Source organism: Protopterus annectens, chromosome 14.part0 (assembly GCF_019279795.1).
Source record: "Protopterus annectens isolate FY-2018-M chromosome 14.part0, PAN1.0, whole genome shotgun sequence".
In the NCBI taxonomy this organism is placed as follows: Eukaryota; Metazoa; Chordata; order Ceratodontiformes; family Protopteridae; genus Protopterus; species Protopterus annectens.
In genome coordinates, this window is record NC_056748.1 from 999,433,714 (window position 1) to 999,456,463 (window position 22,750).

Genomic DNA, 22,750 nt, shown 5'->3' on the forward strand with positions numbered 1-22,750 from the left:
CTCACTCAAGGGATCTCACATAGCCTGTGACATTGAGAAAACTCGCTATGTGAATAACGACCATCTAACCAATGTCAGTTAAGGAGCATGAATATGACATGGGTAGGCTTGTAAAGGCTCTATGGCCATTAGCCTAATAACCTCCTATGAACATTTATTTATTATTTAATTTTACATTTGTTGACCGGGTTCATGCCGCGGTGGTGCAGCTGTTAGCTTTGTTGCCTCACAGCAAGAGGTTCTTCAGTTGGATTCTCAGCCAGAGTCCTTCTGTGCGGAGTCTGCATGTCCTCCCTGTGTCTGCATAAAAACGATAAAGACATGCAGATAGGTGCATGCGTGAATGGGTGTGCCTTCGGTGAAGGTTGGGCATCGGGCTGGCACCTCAGCACCGTAAAAAATCTACTGCCAATCATTAGCGGACCAGAGTTCCGCTGTCACGACCCCTAACCGTGAAAAGCCAAAAAGATATTGCTTTGTTGACCGGGTTGTCCTGCTAAGCTGATGGCCCTTTTTCAGCGGAGGCCCAGGGAGAAAAGGTCCACAACATTTACATATACATTTTTAAACATTAGAAAGTATGTAAATAAGAAGACTTTAGCAATACTTGAGCTGAAATTAAACAGGAGGCAATATTAAAGTTGGGTAAAGCACAATCTTAGAAAATATGTAGGGTGACTGAGTTTAAATTACATTTACAAAATATGAGCAAGGAAGGAAAGAGAGAAGATTGTAGTTACAGCCAGGTAGTTGTTGCTAGAGGGAAATATACAGATGAATTCTTAAGAAGGAGTGGGAGGCAATAAGCAAGTTAAGAGGAGGAAGATAGATGGCACTAATAGTTAAGATAACCAGTAAAAGGCTGATAGAGTACTAAAAATAGGAGAGGATGACAGTTTAAAGGGGGTGAGTATAGTAACATATCCAGTGGCTTCTTAGGTAGTCTTTGGCAGCTGATTTGAATATGTTTGGTTGATTAAGTGATTGAATTTCCAGTGGGAGTTTGTTCCAGGACATGCTAGGGTGGTAGCTATAGAGGTTTTTACCCATTTTGCTCTTGGGTTTCTAGATATGTAGTAAGTCTTTGAACTTCAGAGTGACCTGGAAGGGGGTGTATGAGGAGATAAGAGTCAGACTTTGGCATAAGGATGGTTTGTATATGTTAGTGGATAATCTGAAGCTGGGAGAGGAGAAACTGATGGGGTAGTTCCAGCCAGTTTAAGTGAAGAGAGACGGTGATGAGTTCTATAGCTATGATTTGCAGCAAATCTAGCCACTTTGTTGTACGTATTTTCTAGCTTAGTTAGGAAGGTGGTTTGGAGGTTAGAGAGGATCTGAGAGCTATACATTAGGTTTGGTAGAAGATAGGCATGATAAAGCAATTTGGCTTCGTTGGATAGGAGCTTTTTATTTCTCTAGAACAGTCTAAGCCTTTGATAGGTTTTCCTAATACTGTTGTTGACATGCAAATCGAATTTCAGTTGGTCAGCTATCATGACCCCTAGAAGTTTTGTTTAGAGTTCAACCGTGATAGGCGTATTATCTGGAGAATGGATAGTAAAAGTGGATTTGGTTATTCAGGCTTCTGGGAAGAAAAAGTAAGAGTTTAATCTTTCTAGCATTTAGAATTAGCTGGTTGTTGGAGAGCCAGGTTTCAACAGAGTTAGTAATAAGAGTATAAGTTAGAGAGGGTATCTGCAATGGTGATGACAGTAGAGTCATCAGCATATTGGATGAGAGTAGACTGTGAGGGCAGGAGCTATAGTGTAAATTAGTGAAGATATTGAAGAGTAGTGGCCCAGGGACAGATCCTTGGGGAGCACCCATTTTGATAGAGAGTGGGGGGAGAGACCTGAGAGCCATTTTGCTGATTGTAAATGGTCAGAGAGAGTGCTGGAAAACCAGGCCCAAGTAGAAGAGGAGAAATTGAGTTTAGTGAGTTTGTCCAGAAGAAGGGAGCGAGACACTGTGTCAAATGCTTTGGAAAGATCTAGGAATAAGCATGACACTAGTTTATTATTGTGTCTGGCCTGAGAAATCATATTAATGAAGGATAGCCGGGCAGTAGTGTTGTGTTTAGGACAAAATCAATGTTGTGTAGGGGTGAGCTGATTTTCCTGCAGTGTTCCATAACTTGCTTATGTATGCATTGTTCTAGTAGTTTTGAGAGAGGTGAGAGGATGACTATAGGTCTGAAGTTTGAGATTTCAGTTGAGTTTTCTCCTTTGTGAATAAGTAGGGTATAGTATAGATATCCTACGTTAGTACTACAGGCCTTAGTTTCACCCATGTTTGAACCTGCGGCTTTGGTAGATCATCAATTTCTGTCCTGGAAGACTGCTTTCCTGGTTGCCATTAACTCTGCCAGGAGAGTTTCGGAACTTCAAGCTCCGTCAAAGCTCCTTATATGATTTTTCATAAGAACAGGGTGTCCTTGCACAGTAATCCAATCTTTCTTCCTAAAGTAGCTTCAGAGGCTAACAGTAATCAAGTGATCAATCTCCCGGTCTTTTATCCAAACTTTCAAAATAAAGGAAAATACAAATTACATTTATTGGATGTACACAGACAGTTAACATTTCTATCTGCACAGGACAAAAACCTTTCATAAATCTGACCAACTTTTTATTTCTTACGCTAAACCCTTTTTAGGGAAACCAATATCTAAAGTGACTATTGCCCATTGGATTTCCCAGAGTATCTTTCAGGCTTATTCTGCCAGGGGATTTCCCTGCCAAGCCATGTGAAGGCACATTCCACCAGATCTATGGCCACTTCAGTGGCTTTTTGGTCTAGAGTTTCATTAGACAATATTTGTTCTGCAGGTACTTGGTCCTCTTCTCATACATTCCTCACACATTGTAAATTGGACATTGTGTCCAGGAACAGGGCATTATTTGGCTCCACCATGCTCTGGAGTATCCTTCCATGAGGGCCTCCTAGATGTTATAGTAGCTGGGGACTGTGTCCCACAGGTTGAAGACCAAATGAAGACAACTACTTCAGATAAAGAACTTATGTACTCACAATAATGTTCCATCTGAGTAGTTGTTCTTCATTTGTCTTCAACAGTCCCCCTCCCTTCCCCCAGCCTTGTGTGAACTGTTTGTTGATCTTATGTCTACAGGAAATGGTCACCGTTAGGGTGCCTCTTTTCCTTATTTATGGTTTCTGGTAAGGACCAAGTTCTGTTGGATCAGGTGTGATTTTTAGATTGTTTGGCAAACTCGATCTGAAGGGTAGAAGGGGACAGGAGCATTATGGGTAAGGGGAGAAGCTTTGAGCATGGATCAGATGCTGGATATGCGGCCGAGTTGGATCCAGGAACCCAAAGGTTGAAGACAAATGAAGAACTGCTACTCAGATGGAACGTTATGGTGAGTACATAACTTCTTTTTTCTATTTTTTAAATTCCCCATTACTAATCCTCTTTTCTACTTTTTTACTTTTTCTTATTTTTGTATTGTAAAATTTTCCATAGCCAGATGCATTTGCTTGTATTTCTCTGCAAATATGTTTGATGCCACTTTTTTTGTATTGATTTGTTTTGCTTTCTCCTTTGCATAAGTATTGCATCATGTTAAATTTGTCTTTGACATGTCCCTATATCTTCTTCCAATGTCTCCCAGTCTCTGTGTTTCTCCTTATTTGGGGATTCATTGTTCCATCATACTGTGACATAATCTGTGTTAGGCTTTCCTACACTAAATCCTTCACTTTGCAGGTATTCCTTAAATTTAGCTTCTATTTAATTTCAAATTTATTAATTTTCTGGTTTGTGTTCCCCCTTTGTGATCTTAGTTTTTGTATTGAGAGTTTCCATATCTGGATACCTTTGCATGTAATTTTCTTCAAATATCTTTTGAGCTGCTGTTTTGTATTGATTACTTTAGCTTTCTGTCTTGCATAAGTACCGCAGTGTATGAGATCTCTCTTTCCCATGTCCATGTTTATTTTTTATGCCTTCCAAGAATCTCCAGATTTTCTACTTTATATTTTTTTACTGAATAAATGTTTGTTTCGCAAACATAAACATATACACAGTATGTATATCAAAGAAATAATTACACAGTCAAAGCTTAAAGTGAAGAAATTATTCCAAAAAACAAACATTGCAAAACCAAATATTTACATAGGATGTCGATACTTGAAAAAAACTTTGTTTTCTGGAACGTGTCTTAGAATTAAATTATAATTTATTACAATATTCTGTTTCCAGCACTGGACTTACATTCTGCCATGCAATGCTTAAGGAAGTAGGTTGCTCTGTTCTTCCCTGTATTGTTTTCAATTCCAACTGCGAGACTGATAAAACCATGTTCTAGAAATGTTTAAAATTATGAGGAGTTACAGCTTTCCAGTTCTGTTTAATAATTTTCCTTGCAATAGCAAGGAGAGTCCACAAAAGTACATATTTTTGCCTTGAAACACAAGAAGGCACAGGTCTGTTCAACAAAACTAGAAATTTTGTAAGTTGAAAATTCAGTGAAAAGTGCCTCTAACAAATCAGTCCTTTCCCAATATTGTTTAAGTAAATGGCATTCATAGAACATGTGTTGCCAATTGGCTATTGATTGTGATTTACATCTCCAACATCTGTTTTCTTTATTATATATTCGTTCTAATTTGTGTAGTGTTAAGTATGTTCTATGTATAAATTGCTGTGTGAAAAGTTGTCAGTATAGTTATAAAGTTGTTAGTTTTGGAGATAAGAATTAGTTTTTTATCTTTACCATCTGGCATTTTACCACTGACTGTTTGAGTATTTCTGTATATTTTGTTTATTATGAACTCTTGTTTCTTTAAGTAATTTGTACAATATTGATAAAAATTCATTTCCTATTAGTGAGAAATTCCATCATTGTTATTATTGCTCTATGAACTTGGGAACCTTTTCCCTAATAGACTTCTGCATTATTGTCTGTTGATTTAAAACTGTTTGTCTTGATCCCTGCAGTGTTAACCACATATTATTTTCAAGGTTGAACTCACTTAAAATTTGCTCTGTCATTAGTACCTTATTAGTGTTTATCAACTGCCGCCAGTAAATTAGACCTTTCTTACTAAGTGTTTTAACTGCTACTGAGTCCTGAGTTATATTATTTAATGTATATGCTATTGGGAATATAAAAAAGACCATGCTTTTAGATCTGGATTTTTGTTTACAAAAGTGCATAAAAGTGTTTAGGGCATTGATAATATATTTAGAATTTATATTCTTGCGTTTCCTTATTGCCATATATTCCTTCAATAACCAAAGTAAGCTATTCAGTACTATTTCCATATATTTATTTATTGTATAATGAGTGCTTTTAACCAGATTTTTTCATGTATTCATTTCCATTTGGAAGTATATTCTTTGTTTAACCATAGAGAAACTGTTTTTAAAGCTGACTATTGTATATATCCTTCCAAATCTGGTAAGCCTATTCCACCTTCTTCCCATTTGTCAAAATGATGTCTTAGGGCAACTCTAGGTTTTTTAGAGTGCCGTAAAAATTTCATTATTAACCCCTCAAATTGTTTTAAATATGATTTCAGTGGAGGTAGTGAGCAAGCTTATATAAAATACAGAATTTTCGGGAATATAATAATTTTAATTATATATGGTCTATCCCCCATGGTAAAAAATAGCTTAATCCAGTTTGTATGAGTTATTTGATACTATGTAAAATATCTTTAGTTGTACTGTTGTAGCCATGTCATTTGTAATTTTAACTCCTAGTATTTGATTGTATCATTTTTAGGTAGGTATTTATGATATTTGTTATTTAATACTTCTTTGTCCATATTTATTAGTGATATATTGGTTTTATTTTCATTAAATGATAGTCCAGAAATCTTCTTAAACTGTTCTGTTGCTTTTCATAGTTCTTTTAATGTGTTATCTTCTTTTAAAGTCTATAAAATGTCGTCTGCAAATAGTTGAACTCAGTCAGTATCTAGTGTAATTCCTTGAATGTTTGGTTTTTGCCCATAGGAAATTTGATAATGGTTCTATTACTAATACAAATAACAAAGGGGAAAGTGGACGACCCAGTTTTGTACCTTTTGTAATAGTAAAAGGCTCCAACAAATAGGATTTTATTTTTATGTACGCCGAAGATTTATCATAAAGAGAACTTATTAGTGAGGCAAAATTTTTTGGAAAGCCATACTCCAGCAGTGCAAGCCAAACGTATTCTCAATTCATGGAATTTAATACACTGTTAATGTCTAGGCAAATGACATTCATTTTATTTTTTGTTTTGTTTACGAAACCAATAAGGGACAAAATTCTCTTTATATTGTCATATGTATTTCTGTTTTTAATGAATCCTGTTTGAGTGTTCTCTATCAATAATGGCAATATTTGTTTTATTCTGTTTGCACGAACTGTCATTAATATTTTATAATCTATATTTAGTAAACTTATGGGTCTGTATGAGGTACACTCATCCATTTTTATCTTGTTTCAGAATTAGTGTTAATTGAGTGCATTTCCAAGGAGTGTATTTATTGCCTTTAGCTGATGTGAACACACTTGGTAATAGATTTAAAACATTATTAGATAGTAGTTTAAACAACTCCAGTGTCATATTATCATTAACTGGGGCTTTGTTTAATTTTAGTTTCTTGATTTGCGCTTTAATTTCTGTCATGGTTATATCTTTATCTATTACTTTTCTGTGTTCATCTGATAGTCTTATATTTTCCTAAAGGAATTTTCTAAGTGCTTCACTTGATTCCACTATATTTTTTTGACTGTTGAGTTTAATAAAATACACTCTAAAGGCTTCTAGAATTCCTTCCAAGTCTGATACTTTTCTTTTTTGTCTATATTGAATATTTCTTTTATCTGATTTGCCTTTATCATTTTTTTCATCCTGTTAGCTGTTCTTCTGTTATAAGTTGGATTCATAGAGTAAGCGCATAGTATGACCTTCTCTAGATTAGTCATTGTTTTATGGTTCAATATCTCTTAAGTATTTTTGGTTGAGGTCTCCTGTTAAAGGAAAAATATACTTTAAAAATGATCAAAACACGGTAGGTTCAGGTTAAGACACTTTAATCTTGCAGCAAGGAGACAAAAACGTGCTAATACAGAGTTTGTCTAACCAGAAACAGGAAATGTATTCATTTTTATAGGTTATCAAATTAATCCTGTCCTACCATGCTGACGTAACCGATTTACCACCTTTTCATCATCTGCTGACCATCTTTCCCATGATTTTCTGCTGATTTAAACAATTTTTATGTGAAACTTCCTGAGGAAAACAACATGGCCTTGGTTACTTTCAGTTAGATACTTGTTATGTTACATTCAAGATACTATGGCTAAATCAAGCACAATGCTAGCAGTTCATTTCTCTAATAATCCTTTGTCTACCTTATCTCTAAACTATAGGGTTGCCACCTTTCTACTGTGCCATTTCCTGACAAACAAGCCCCGCCCCATGCACAATCAAGCCACACTCATTCCTTTTAATAGCCACACCCCTTTACTCTAGCACCCTTCAGCATAAGTCTTTAATATCACATACAGTTACCAATAAGTAGAAAAATGTGCAACGAGTCAAAAGTAAATAAAAAAAACTTTATTTAGCAATACTTCAAAGGTTCACTACATACAACAGTACATCACACACAAGCATGGGAAAACTAAGCCCAAGTCTCATATCACAGGTAGTACTAAAATGGAAATACAATTGGATATTAAAAACACCAGTTCATTCAAAGCAGTACATTAAGGGTTCACCACACACAATAGTAAAAGAAAAGCAACTGTTTAAAGTATCTTCAGTTTTGCTAGAAATCATTGCTTATACTTGAAGCTATATTTGGCATTTGATCTAGCAGCCTCAAGTAATGGCTGGTTATTTCTCACAAATGAATAAAATTGCGAACAACTCATGTTAAAGTTTAGCTTGACCTGCAACTCGGCCTTCACAAGTGACACAAGCATTCTATTTCTTACATCAGTCCACGCATTCCCCATAAGTGAAAAAACCCTTTCCACAAGGCCCTAACAAAGTGTATTCAGTCTTACTGTGCAATAGTAATAAACATTGCTAGTTTGACCAATGCCAAGGTAGTGGCCCAGTGCCACTAAATAAATATTTAAGTCGTCTCAAAACTTAAATATCTACACAACAAAACGTTAGAAAATATCCTGTGTATATTCACTGTAACAAGCTCAAAACCACATGAGATATTTCACATTGACAGTAGGTAAACATCACGGTGATGATAGACTAGAAAAGACAGTTCTACAGTCCAAGCATCCTATACAAATCATGTAATCATATATTCACTGTAACATCAAATGAGCTAAGCTTTGGTATAGACTGTATACCCTAGAAAACACAGATAAAAGGTAAACAGTTGTGATGACAAACTAGACAAAAAAGCTACATTTAAGCCTCACTATACTACGAAGACTGTACACCCTAGAAAGACACCCTAGGAAGAAACACAGGTCAAGGTAAACATCACGGTGATGACAAACTAGAAAGACAGATCTACAGTCCAAGCATCTTATACAAATCATGAAGTAATTATATATTCACTGCAACCAAGTCCAAAACCAGATTAGAAACTGTTCTAGTTAATCACCACATGTTGAACATCTAGATAGTTACACACATCTTGTCACCATCAATGAATGAGATAGTGCCAGCACAGCTAGTGAATTAATATAAATTTAATATTTAAAAAATTCACTAGTAGCCGTGCTGGCAATATTTCATTCCCCTTTTCACACTAATCTTTGAAAATCTACCTTAATTCCAAAGAATTAATCCATTAAAAAAAATCCACTTACCTCCAGAAAAATCAGCAGCAGGGCTACTAAAACAAGCTCTAAGCAGCAGAAGAGAACAGGCAGCTAAAGGGCCAGCAAGCAGGGGAACACACCACCACCCAATCCACAGCACTTCTCCTCCAGCCAGGGAAAGACTCCAGCAAGCAAGTCAAGCAGCAGGGCTAAGGCAATCCTTCCAGGCAGCAGGGCTTCCAGGCAGCAGGCAGGGCTTCCAGGCAGCAGGCAATCCACTGAAGACGACGTCCGACGGTCCACGCAAGAATTTCAGATCTTAAAGCAGCACCCAAAAGTAAAAGGTAAAAACTTAAGCTGAAGCGCCGCTTTATATTCATAAATTTTCGCGGGCTTTGCAGGGCTTTGACTACTAACTCTACGTGTTGATTGGCTGCTTGCTGCACGAGCCTCGTCTGCAGCAAGCAGCCAATCAACGAGAGTCCAAGAGGAGAATGTTTTTTTTTTTTTTTTTTAATACGCGCTGACGAGCCTGACGTCGCTATTTCCGGACTCCGAGTGCAAGAACCGGAGAACCGGAGTGCCCTACTGATTTCCGGGCACTCCGGAAAAAAAATGGAGGGGTGGCAACGCTACTAAACTACTGCAGCTGCAGAGGTTCCCATCCTCTGAACAAGGCTGTTTGTCTAGAATCATTACATTTATATTGTTCATTCATATGCTTCTGACCTAGCAGATAAACACCTGCTTCTCAAGTGCATTTCCACAAGGCATAAACAAGAATATTGCTGTGCTAGCAGTTACTAGGTCAGAGGGCAACTTGCAAGTTTCAGTAAGCATGCTGCAGTTTTAGAAAAGCATATTCTCAGTCTCATGAAACTCAATTTGTATAAATCACAGTGCATGAGAAATAGAATGAAAAGCATATTAAAAACACTTGATTATTAACTTGGCATTTAGCATACACACATTAATACATATTTTTCTAACATCTCCTAATTCTTTTTTCTGAATCTAAGTTGCCTTTATGAATATCTAATTTAATTTAGTCTATTTTAGTTTGTAGTTCTGCCAGTTCTTTTTTCCAAAGCTTTTGTTTCTTTTTATACCAGGCTACTACCTTTCCATATAAATATGCTTATTGAATCCCATATATATGTATATAGGTTAATAGGTTCACAGGTTGGTACTAGGCTATCGGCCCTAGGGCCTATACAAGCCTAGCCATAACAATTCCCTGGCTATTTCTTCCCACGCTATTTACTTCCCTGGACCCCTGTCTAGCAGGGCGACTTACGTGATCCCTGGGGTGAATTTCCTTTCTTCCATCCAGTCATCAAGGTTCCTTTTGAAGAGGGCCAAAGAGGTGCCCTGCTTGACGTGTATGGGCAGTCTATTCCAGTCTGGGCAGTCTCTGGGTCAGGAACCTATCCCTTCTATATATATATATATATATATATATATATATATATATATATATATATATATATATATATATATATATATAATCTGGAAATGTTTTCATCTCTGCAGTATAGTACTGTTAAAACTATTTAAGGTTTGTTATATAGGCTGGAATTCTTATGACTGCATAATGGTCTGAGAAGGGGCAAGTGATGGTTTTAACTTTGCTTATTTTTGTGGTAAGATCTTTTGTTATAAACACTATTCTAGAAAAGGTGTCATGTCTATGTGAGCAATGTGTGAATGTCAGTGAATCTTGTTCAGCATGTGTGTTACTGTCCATTAAATTATACGAGTCAGTAAACTCTGTAAGTAACTTTGATAGTGGGCATTGCTTGTGTGTGTTACATTTGTATCCTCTTCTTTCATTATACAATTAAAGTCTCCTGCAATTATTGTATTACCTTTGGAATGTTTTATTATGTTCTCTAAATGTTGTTTGGCTAGCCTGACACCCAGCCCTGGTATTTAATAGTTGTTTACCAGAGTATAAGCAAAACCATTTATTAATATTGACACTAAACAAAACATTCCGGAGTTGTCATAGACTACCTTCATACCCAAGATTATAAATAGTCATTCTTCATAATATTCCCACACCTCTCTGCTTTTTATTTTATTCTGAACTTGCTAGTACTGTGTAATTATGCATATTAATTTTAATGTTTTGCTGTATAAGATGCGTTTCTTGTATAAAAAAAAAAAAAAAAAAAAAATACTACTTGCGCTTTACATAGCTTAAGATATCCTTGTAAGCTTCCTCTTTTGCAGCTATTTAACCATTGACATTGATAGAGATGCACTTCACAGTTGGACTAACTATACATTTGTACTTACCATTGTCCTGTTTTTATTTATTTATTTTACATTTGTTGACCGGGCTAGTCTAGTAGCTGGATACATGTCCATTTTCAGTAGAGGCCTGGAGAGAAAAGCTCCAAGAAAGACATACAAAGAAATATAAAAGTCCTAATAGATCAAATTAAAAAGTACAAAAGTCATAACAGATCAAACTAAAAACTACAAATGTAATAAAAACAATTTATATATATAAATATGTATATATATATATATATATATATATATATATATATATATATATATATATATAATCAGAGGATAACAGCAGTAAGCATCAATGGGTAATGTTCAAGAGATGGTCAGTATGCAGTATATACATACATTTTATTTGCAATAATATGGTATTTTGCTGCTCTAGGGTAATATGAGTTTCAGAGTAATTATTAGTTTAAAAGGAAAGAAGTTAGTCAGGGTTAGTACAGGTGCATAGCCAGTGTGTCTTAAGAAATAGCTTTAGTTTCTTTTTAAAGAGTGAGAGAGAAATTTGAGTTTTAATTTCAGTGGGTAGTAAATTCCATAGCTTTTCTACAGAGTTAGAGTACAGGGAGTCACCTGATGAGTTATTGGATCTTGAAATGTTGATCAGCAGTTTGTTTGAGGAGCGTAACTTGAGATTTTTGTAAGGTTTATTGATGGTAGAGAGTATTGGAGTGTTGGTGGGTTGATGCAGGGTCTTATGGACAATGACAAGCTGGAGAAATTGAAGATGGTTAAGAAATTCTAGCCAGTCTAGTTGTTTTAGGTTTAGACAGTGATGAGTTAGGGAGAGCCTGTAGCAAATCTAGCAATATTATTGTAGGATGTTGCCAGTTTGTTGAGGTTATTTTTTGAAAGGTTAGTATGTATATGTATATATATATATATATATATATATATATATATATATATATATATATATATATATATATATATAGGGGAAGCATAGAGTAGAGTTGAGATTAAGTGGGTCCTGGCTATAGTGGTCCTAGCCACTGGTGTAAGAAAGGGCTTGATTCTGTAAAGGGATCCCAGTTTTTTGTTCACTGATTTTATTGTGCTGTTTATATGACTGTCAAAGTTGAGGTTGTTGTCTATTGTTATTCTTAAGAGTTTAGTGGATGTGTCGGGAGAAATAACAGTGCCATCATTAGATGTGAGTGTGAGATGAATAGGGGTGGAGTTTTGGGTTGGTGTAAAGAGTAACAGTTTAGTTTTTTTGGGGTTAAGGAGGAGGCAGCGATTTGAGAACCATTGTTCTACAGTGTTTTTGTGTTTGTACATAACCTATAGTTTTGTACTTCCTTGGTTGCTTCTTTTTCCAAACGCTCTGAAGTTTCTTTGTCTATATAATTTTATTCTTGTACCTGTTGTATTAATAAACACAAATTTGCATTTGAAGCTTTTAGCAGTTTTTGTTGTGCAAGTATTTTTCTTTTAGCTAAGTTCTCTCAAGTCTTTTTGAATATCTTCTATTTGGACATTCTGGGCTTGTTGCATAATAATAACAGTATGTAATTTCTTTCTTGTCCTCACTAATCACTCTATCATGTTTATGGCTCTTTTCTGGCCTATCCTTTTTTGTGGACTACTACTTCCTTCTACAACGGAGAGGGGCATCCTCCTCCTCAGCCTGGCCTAACCCAATTGTAGGAATGTTTCTTTGTCTTGAAGATTCTACAGTGCATTTTTTCCAGTCCTGGAACTACTGTGCATATGAGGATTGGGCACTTTTTTATTCTGGGACTTGTGTACCTACTTGGCTTTTTTATTTTTAATTTCTGTCTATGATATATATGCTGTATAAAATACAGTATGTACATCACTGTTGTACACAGTAAAGTATAGCTTATTTAAAGAGAAGCTCGTAGCTAAACAGTATCCTACCTTTCCCTTCATTCCACTATAGCTGATCTTGGTTATTATATGTATTCCTGGATTCCAACATGTCCTTGTTTCACACAATTCTGAGGAAAGTACTTTCATGCATTTGCAACTCACTAGAAGTAATCTGCCTTGGAGGTTAACCAGGCTAATGGCCCAAGAGCCTTTTAAGCCTAGCCATTCAAGCCACAATTTCCATAATTATCAGTGCCCTAGAACTAGAATGACTTTGGTATATACCTTTGCCTTAGGGCATCTACAAGCTGCTTCTGTCCATAAAGGCCACAGGTGACAAGCAGGGGTGAATTTATGATTTCCCATGCATTGGTCCAATTGACATTTGAGCAGACATAAAGAAGAGCTCTGTTGGCATAAATGGGGAGAACAATTTGTGAAACACGCACCTATTCCTCAAACATATTTTTTTATGTCACAAACGAGGTCCAGATCATTAGATTAGGTCATTTTAATGCTGTTTGTTTTGTGAATGTGTAGAAAATCCATCAGGGCTGGATCAGAGAATGCCTTTTAGGTTAGGCATAGATTGCCCCTCAGTAGTCTGTACGAGACTGAATACAGGGGCAGTGCTTTGAGGTGGTCCACATAGGACATGTTATTTAAACCCTGTATTCTTTTAATGAAGCATCTCTGTGACTGCTATAGTTGTTGCAAATATCTGGTTAGGGTCATGACAGAGTGAATTCTATTCGATTTATAGGTCTAATGAGAACTGAGCATAGTGGCACTATGATCTTCTTTGATTTGTATGCCATGCCATCAGTTCTAACTTGCATCGGATAAAAGGGGTTTCTCACCACCATGGACACATGTTGATCAAAGCTGAGGTTACTGTCAAACAGAGTTCTCAAGTACTTACCTCTGGGTCTACTCTTAGGAGAGTGTTATCAGTGTTGTAATTTGCAGGGGTGGTCATCTTCCCATAAGGTATAAATACGCATTTTTGTGTTTTGTTTTTGCATTGAGTTTTAGGCTATGGTTCTGGCACCAGTTACTTGGCTCTCAGGCCCTCCTCAAGGATATCTACATCTTTGGAAGAATCGGTCATTGCACCCAGATTGCAGTCATCAGCAAATTTGGTCAGCTAAAAACCCTCTATTTGCTATGACTTCAAAGAAGTATATTCCAAACAGGAGAGGTCCCAGTACTGAGACCTGTGAAACACCACTAGTAACAGGTCTTTTGGTGGAGGTGATTCCCCCACACTAAGTTCATGTGTCTTATCCATGAGCCATTTGACTATCCTTGGGTTATATAGGATATTGTATCACATGCCCATGCCAGGTTGAGGTTATGTAGTATTTAGTCTATCAGCCATGGCTGAAGTGGCCTTCTCAATGTAGTCTACCAGGTTTAATAGTTGTGACCTACCCTTGCTGAAACCAAACTAGGATGAGTCCAGTATTTGAATATTTCCCATGTCTTATTTATTAGACCCAGGATAATTCTTTCCATGGCCTTGTATATAAGACTAGTATAACTTATGAGTCTGTAGTTCCCTGGGTCTGTTGATAGTCCACCTTTATGTACAGGGATGACCGCTGCGGTGCTCCATTCTCTAGGAATGAAGCCTGTATGGAGGCTGTGGCTGAAGAGAGATTCTAGTGGCCCTGGACATGTCCTGTTTAAAACTATTTAGAAGTCATCCCTGGATGTTATCAGGGCTCATTACTGTAGTTACTTCTGTAGAGTGCAGTGAGGATCCATTCTTTAGTAATAGTTGGGGGATAAATGGTAGAGGGTATCTCCTGGGGAGTAACTGGTCATCTTCAAGTCATATGGACCCTGTCTTCTGCTTGTACCTTATTGTTCTTGTGTAACACTTTTGAGTAAAGTTACTGTCCTCTACTCTTTTATCTTGGACTTTGGTAACTACTTTAGCCAATGAAATGTTTCTGTCATGGCTATGAGGTTGAGAGGTATGCCTTCAATTTAACTGAATGCCATGAAATCTCAAGAAATGAATGGATTTTATTGCATGTATATTCCTATGCACTAGGCAATATTTTTTTTCCTAATTAGAACTCGCCAATATAACTGCATATATAAGTAAGTAAACAGACATACATATTCACGTGAAATTGTAGTTTCATTTATTTTACAATATAAATAAACCATCAAGCAGACGCACCGGTTCCATGTGAAGCCATAGTTTTATTTATTTGACTGTTTCATAACTAATGATATATCTAGGCATAGATAGGTATTTTTGATGTAATGAAACTGTTTTGCAGTGAAACAGTGTAAACTGCATCTGAGAGCAAATGTGATATTTTGTCGCAATTTCCTGATGAATCGCAACAATGCAAGACATCTGTAATGCACACATTAGTGTGAAGAACACTACTGCACATAAAAATAAAAAATAATTAAAAATGGAGACATCCTTCTGTATTTAACATAGCCACTCTATTAAACAGCTTATTCCTATTTATACATTTTACATATGTACATGCATACACATATTTCAAGCATGAGCAATAACGCCTTTCTTGCCTGCATAGTTATAGATTGTCCCCATTTCCATTTCTTATATTTCTTAGCTGTCGGGCTGGATTCAGTAAACCCTAACTGGTCTACTCTGAGCATGTGCACATCTTGGCACGATGAACACACGATAGCACACCATTTTAGATTCAGTAAGTATCTAGATTCAGCACAGTAAACATTGTGGCATGCAAATTACAATATAAACAACTGAACTGTATGGTAATCAACGAAGTTCACAGATGACTGCAAACTAGGAGCCACAATCAAAACTCCTGATGATGCGGACATCCTACAAAAGGGCCTCACTGAGACAGATGCCTGGTTTCAAAGCCATGGCCTCAAGCTCAATGCCAAAAAGTGCACCGTCATCCCTTTTGGTAAAAACTCTGGACCCATGAACTACCACATAGGCAGTAGTCTACATAACACTGAAAGTGTGATAAGAGACCTTGGGACACAGGTGGACAGTAGTCCCTCCTTTGATAATCACATCGCCACAGCAGTCCAGGAAATCCTTCTACGTGGCACACCTCATCACAAAAGGTTTCTCATCCAGGAAAAATTAGGTAATTGTTCACCTCTACTCATCACTCATTAGACCCATTATAAAGAAAATGCCCCTTTTGGTATGTACCTCACAAGACATCTACAACAACTGGAAAGGCCACAGAAATACCTCACGAAGAGGATTACTGGCCTCAAACAGTTGCCGTATGCAGACAGTCTCAAAAAACTCCAGCTTTACTCCGTTGCATATCGCCTACTCAGAAGAGATCTCTGCCTAACATACAAAGCTATGTCAAACCCAGAGCTGCTGGACATGCTCCACTTAAAGAAATCCCAATCCCTCTGAGCTACATGCTCTAGGGACCTAAACCTTGTCACCACAATAAACAGTACATGCTGGAGGGGATAGATTCCTGTCCCAGAGACTTCCCATACTCTGTAACAAACTACCTATCTATATCAAACAAAGCTCCTCATTAGCACTTTTCAAGAATAATCTTGATTGGATGGGAGATGGGAAATTCATCCCGGGGCTCACTTCTGTGGCTCTGCTCGACAGAGGCACAGGAAAATAATTCTCTTAGACGGCGAAAGCAAGGGTACCTTTTGGCTAGGCTTATATAGGCCCTAGGGCCAATAGCCTAGTACCTACCTATGAAGATGGAGGAGCAATTCAACAAGCTATAAAGCAACCATGTAGACTCAGTGCTGGCTTTGTCTGCAAATTCCAAACTCTGTTAGAATGCAGCCATAGAAAGGTGTCTACACAGAAGCAATGTTTTGGGCTGCTGTTGCTTTAATTCATGTGTATGTGCAACAGGCTGAAGTCTATGCTGCTGATAATGGACCAAGGCCAAGAAGGAGTAGAGTTTTTGGACCCCATTTATCACAATATGCATGATGTGGAAAATGTAGAGTGCTACAGGGCAGATGGACACTGCAGGAACTCTGCAACCTCTGTCGTCCTAAGCACAGACCCAGGGCAAACCAAGGGGAACAAATACTAGTGAATACAAAGGTATGTGTATCCCTTAGAATCTTAGCTACAGGAACCTTTCAGAGGCCAACAGGGGACATGCTGGGCATTTCACAGGCATCAACACAAAGGATACTTCATCAATTTCTGAATGTTGTGCTCCAACATTCCAGTGACCAAATACGTTTTCCCCATACTCCTCAGGACAGGGCCACAAGAATGCAAGACTTCTACCCTGTAGCACACTACCCTGAAGTACTCTATGCAATAGATTGCACACATGTAGAAATCAAGGTACCACCCAGTGAACAGGGCAGGGTGTACATAATTAAAAAAGGGCTTCCACTCCATCAGCTGCCAAGTTGTGTGTAATGCTAAGGAAATCATCTTGAATGTGTGTGCTGGCAACCCAGGCAGTTACCATGACTCGCATGTATGGCACACCTCCCAATTGTATCCGATGTTTAGTAGGGGTGATATCCCACAGGGCCATTTACTGGTGGATGCAGGTTGTGCACTGGAACCATGGCTGATGATGACCTTCAGAAATGCATGCACACCTGCAGAAGTATGTCAAAATGAGGCACACTCTCAAAGTAGAAATATAGAGCGTGTGTTTGGGCTGCTGAAGTCACTGTTTCAGTTCTTAGATACATCTGGGGAGCCCTGCAGTACAACCCATGTAAATGTACAGAAATTTTCACCATGTTTGCCATACGTCACGTCATCCTGAGAAAACAGCATCAGAGCAGGATCAACAAGGGGAAGTGGCACTTATCCCACCACCAGTGGCAAGGCCACCACACCCACATGTAGGTGAGGAGTCATGGGGAACCAGCAGCTGCTGTGGGTGTAGGCAGACATAGATGTGCTCAATATGCCCTTGCATTGACTAAGAGGCAATGCATAGCACACTCACTTACCACCTAAGGGGCTAAAACCTTCATCTTATGCACACACATATAGTTGATGCCAGGCAATGCTCACAACCTTTACCTACCCATGAAGTGGTTGTGTACTCCTGGCATCAGAGAGACTCCGCCCTGAAATAAACCTGTATCAACTTCTGGATTTACAAGGTAAGTCTTAAACCTGTAGTGTTAAACCAGAATTGGGTAATAATGCAAGCAAATGGCATACCTTTGCATGTTCTTAACTTGCTAATGTAAGTAACTAAGAGTTGATTGTTTTTTACAGCAATGACTTTCAAATGTGACAGCAGGGACTTGTGTGAGTACATATGTCCTCTATCAGGTAATAGTCCTCAGGTATCAAAGATTCATACGGTCATACCTGTCAAAAGTACTGATGGTCAACAAATGTCCTCAGTCTGTCTTCCTACTTTTGTACTGGAAAATCATTAGAGACGTTAGGAAGTAATGAGACAAATTTCAGTTTCAGACTTCATAACTCTCAGAACATTCTAATGCAAAAAATGTTTTGATTCAATCAACTGTCTTTCTTTCTTTCCAACATCAAAATATGTGAAGAGTACAGTTAGAAAAACAGCCTCACAAACATAAATATAATAAGGCCTAAGGCAGACATGCATCCTGATCATCAGACACAAAAACTTATGTTTGCCTGAATTGAAATGATAGAAAACAAGGATATGGCACTGATAACATTTGCACAGGGTGTTTTGGGGTGGCGGGAAGCCTAGGCTGACACAAAACATAAGGCAGTGTATGTGAGTAAGAAAGAAACAGGTGAACATTTGGCTAAAGTAACAAATGACCAGTGTGACCACATTAGATTAACGCCTCATGGTGAACACTGTAACTGGTTTGTGTGTGTGCGTGCGTACATGCATGCATGGCTGTATGGGCCCTCCACCATGGTTGAGTTGGCAGCTCATTGTTGTCTTTCCCTACCAAGAGACCTGGTTCTACCAGGAGTTGAACTGGCATGTCCTTGCAATGCTACTGGCAGAATGTGACTGTCTGCTGGATGATGTCTCCTCACGAGGACAACCAGGACCACAGCCCCATGGTCTGCCACATCTGGGAGTAGATACCTCAACCAGTGAAGAAATAGTGGAAGCAGAACCACTATGGAAGTGTGATCTGCCACGGCCACATCATCTGACATCAGATGATGTTGCTGACCTACGCCTACGTGGATGCCATCCCCCTCACACAGACACAGCCTGTTCCAATGTGTCATTCATCTGATCAAAAGAATCAGCAACATTGTGGAGGCAGTCGCACAAGTCAGCCCGTGCAACATCTACAACCCTAAACATAGCTGTGGAGTAGCTAGTGACACATGCCTGTGCTTCCATGATGAACCTAAACATACATTGAGTAGCATGGGAAGACAAACCTGCATCAGGTGGAGGATGTACAGCAGGTCTTCTGCAAGCTCCCCCTAATAACCCTCCTGTGTGGCACCTTGCCACACTTTGGCTACGTCCATAGTCAGCAGGTACTGAAGGTACAGTAACCGTACTAGTCTGATTAAGAGTGTCACTCTCCACTTGTTCAATATTTGAGACTTACTGGAATGTGTTGGTGTAGGCCTACTGGCTATGTCTGATGAAAGTACAGATGATGGCTGAATGTCAACCTCAGTGCCAGATTCACCCTCTGCACCCCACTGTGCCTTTGGCCACCATCATCATCCGAGTCTGTTGGTACACTGGCATCAGGTGGTAGATGTCCCACAATTCCACTGTCAAGATCACCTGTGATAATAAGCAACAAACACAGGAAGAAATTAATACATGCGCTACTGTAGTCCAGTATATGCTAACAAATTAACAGTGCTGCCACTATTACAGACAGTAGAGCAATACACACAACAGTCTTGATAGCCACATTAGAAAATAAAAATGTCTTAACTCCTCATTAGTAGTGACAAAAAATGTTTGGCTTTTCTTGCGTAGATGCTTGTTTGCTCAATATATGTGATGGTTCTTTAAGAAGTTAAGCAAAAGATAAGGACACCTTCTTCACAATGAAGAGTAACACAGAGTTTTAAAATTTTGCCTTTTATATGTCTATTAACCATACCTTTAACAAGAACTTGGAGAACACGTCCAGTCCAAGCCCATGTATAATCAACCTGAATGTATTAACTTTATCAAAGATGTATCCCCCCAAATAAATACAGTTAAAAATGTTAAATAGAAAAATTGTATTTGCTGTTAATATTTCATTTTCCATTTTCTGTCAATATTTTACTATCCAAGATGTATTTAACAATTTATATAGTTAAGCCTACGTAGAAGCTCCTCCTGGGACATACATGTCCTGTCTGAAACTGCAGCACCGACATTGATGACATGCTGTTGTGCACTTTCCATTGAGCTCTCTGGATTCCGACATTGGACAGGAACTCTTCATTTGGTGTCAGTGGTGGTTCTGTAGCAGGTCACCCCCAGTAACCATATGGTCACTAGCCGCTCCAGCTGCTCCCCTCCAGGCTGAAGAAATCATGTCAGTGGCTCTATGGCACACCTGGTCAGATGCCCTGCTGTGTACTCCCTCTGCATTAACATTAGCTGCTGCCAAATTCACTTTCTGCCAGACATATCTCCACACCCCATCTCAAGCTGTCCAACCTGAGCTGACCCTCTAATATACTGATTCCTAATCCTGTCCATCCTAGCCACACAGAGTGCAAATCTTAACATCTTTAACTCTGCCACATCCAGCTCTGACTCCTGCCTTTTTGTCAGTGCCACAGTCTCCAACCCATATAACATAGCTAGTCTCACTACCCTCTTGTAGACCTTCCCTTTCACTCTTCCTGGTACCCGTCTGTCACAAATCACTCCTGACACACTCCTCCACCCTTGCCTGTACTCTTTTTTTCACCTCTCTTCCACACTCACCATTACTCTGAACTATTGATCCGAAGTACTTAAACTCATCCACCTTTACCAACTCTGCTCCCTGCATCCTCACCATTCCTCTACCCTCCCTCTCATTTACACACATATATTCTATTTTAGCCCTGCTGACCTTCATTCAACTCCTCTCTAAAGCATATCTCCACCTCTCCAGGGTCTCCTCAACCTGGTCCCTACTCTCACTACATATCACAATGTCATCTGCAAACATCATAGTCCACGGGGCCTCCTGTCTGATCTCATCTGTCAACCTGTCCATTGCCACTGCAGATAAGAAAGGGCTCAGAGCTGATCCTTGATGTAATCCCACCTCCACCTTAAACGTATCTGTCACTGCCACCGCAGTCCTCACCAATGTCACACAACCCTCGTACATATCCTGTACCACTCTTACATACTTCACTGCCACTCCGACTTCCTCATACAATACCACATCTCCTCTCTAGGCACCCTGTCATATGCTTTCTCTAAGTCGATAAAGACACAATGCAACTCCTTCTGACCTTCTCTGTATTTCTCCAACAACACTCTCGGAGCAAACATTGCATCTGTAGTGCTCTTTCCTGGCATGAAACCATACTGCTGATCACTAATCATCACCTCCCATCTTAACCTAGCTTCCACTACTCTTTCCCATAACTTCAAGCTGTGACTGATCAATTTTATCCCTCTGTAGTTACTGCAGCACTGCACATCACCCTTATTCTTAAAGATAGGTACCAAAACACTTTTTCTCCACTCCTCAGGCATCCTCTGACTTTCCAAAATTTCATTAAACAATCTGGTTAAAAATTCCACTACCATTTCTACTAAGCACCTCCATGCTTCCACTGGTATGTCATCTGGGCCAACAGCCTTTCCATTCTTCATCCTCTTCATAGCTTTCCTTACTTCCTCCTTGCTAATCTGTTTCACTTCCTGATTCACTGTCCCCACATCATCCAACCTTCTCTCTCTCTCATTCTCTTCATTCATCAGCCCTTCAACGTACTCTCTCCATCTACTCAACACACTCTACTCGCTTGTGAGTATGTTTCCCTCACTATCCTTTATCACCCTTACATGCTGCACATCTTTCCCAGCTCTGTCCCTCTGTCTAGCCAATCGGTACAGGTCCTTTTCTCCCTCTTTAGTGTCCAATCTCTCATACAACTCTCCATATGCCTTATCCTTAGCCTTCGCCACTTCTCTTTGCCATGCACCTCATCTCCTTATACTCATGTCTACTTTCTTCATCTTTTTGACAGTCCCACTTCTTCTTCTGTGTACTGTCGTGTACTTCCTCATTCCACCACCAGGTCTCCTTGTCCTCCTTCCTCTGTCCAGATGTCACACCAAGCACCTTTCTAGCACTCTCCCTTACTAGCTTTGCTGTAGTTACCCAGCTATTCGGTAACTCTTCACTGCCTCCCAGTGCCTGTCTTAACTCTTCCCTGAACTCCACCTCACAATCGCTCTCTCTTTTTTTTTTACTTCCACCATTTAATCCTTGGCACTGCTTTCACACTCCTCCTCTTCTTGATCACCAACGTCATCTTCAGGTTAGTGCTAGATTGAAATAAATTTCTGTTTTATTCTTTTCCCACTTGAATCTTTCACAAAATGGGTATACTGCATTTTGTAAGGTCTAGTGTGGTTTCATTCTTTTGCAGTATGGTTGCTGACAAGAGGCGTCTTCCATGTGTGGTACTTTTTGCTGGAATTCTTAACAGAATATGATTGTTATAGCATATTGTTAACTTGGAGCATGGGTATGTGTGTTTTGAGGGGCATATTTAAATTCTGTTATGCATTAACTATAATTTTTCCAAGAATCATAACAGTTTAAAATGCAGTGAGCAACCATACACCTAATCAGCAAGAAAGAGGGTCCAGTGGTATGCCATTTCCAAGCCACAGCTCTGTTAAATGGACTTTGCCATCACTGTCGGCTCATGAAAAAGTATTCCATGTTGGCTGAGTA

General features: G+C 38.7%; 1 protein-coding gene across 1 annotated transcript in view; it reads left to right on the forward strand.

The window, feature by feature from the left end:
• Positions 1-22,750, forward strand: part of PPP2R2D (protein phosphatase 2 regulatory subunit Bdelta) — a 934,071-nt gene that overhangs the window by 403,450 nt on the left and 507,871 nt on the right. The gene's annotated exons all lie outside the window — the stretch shown is intronic.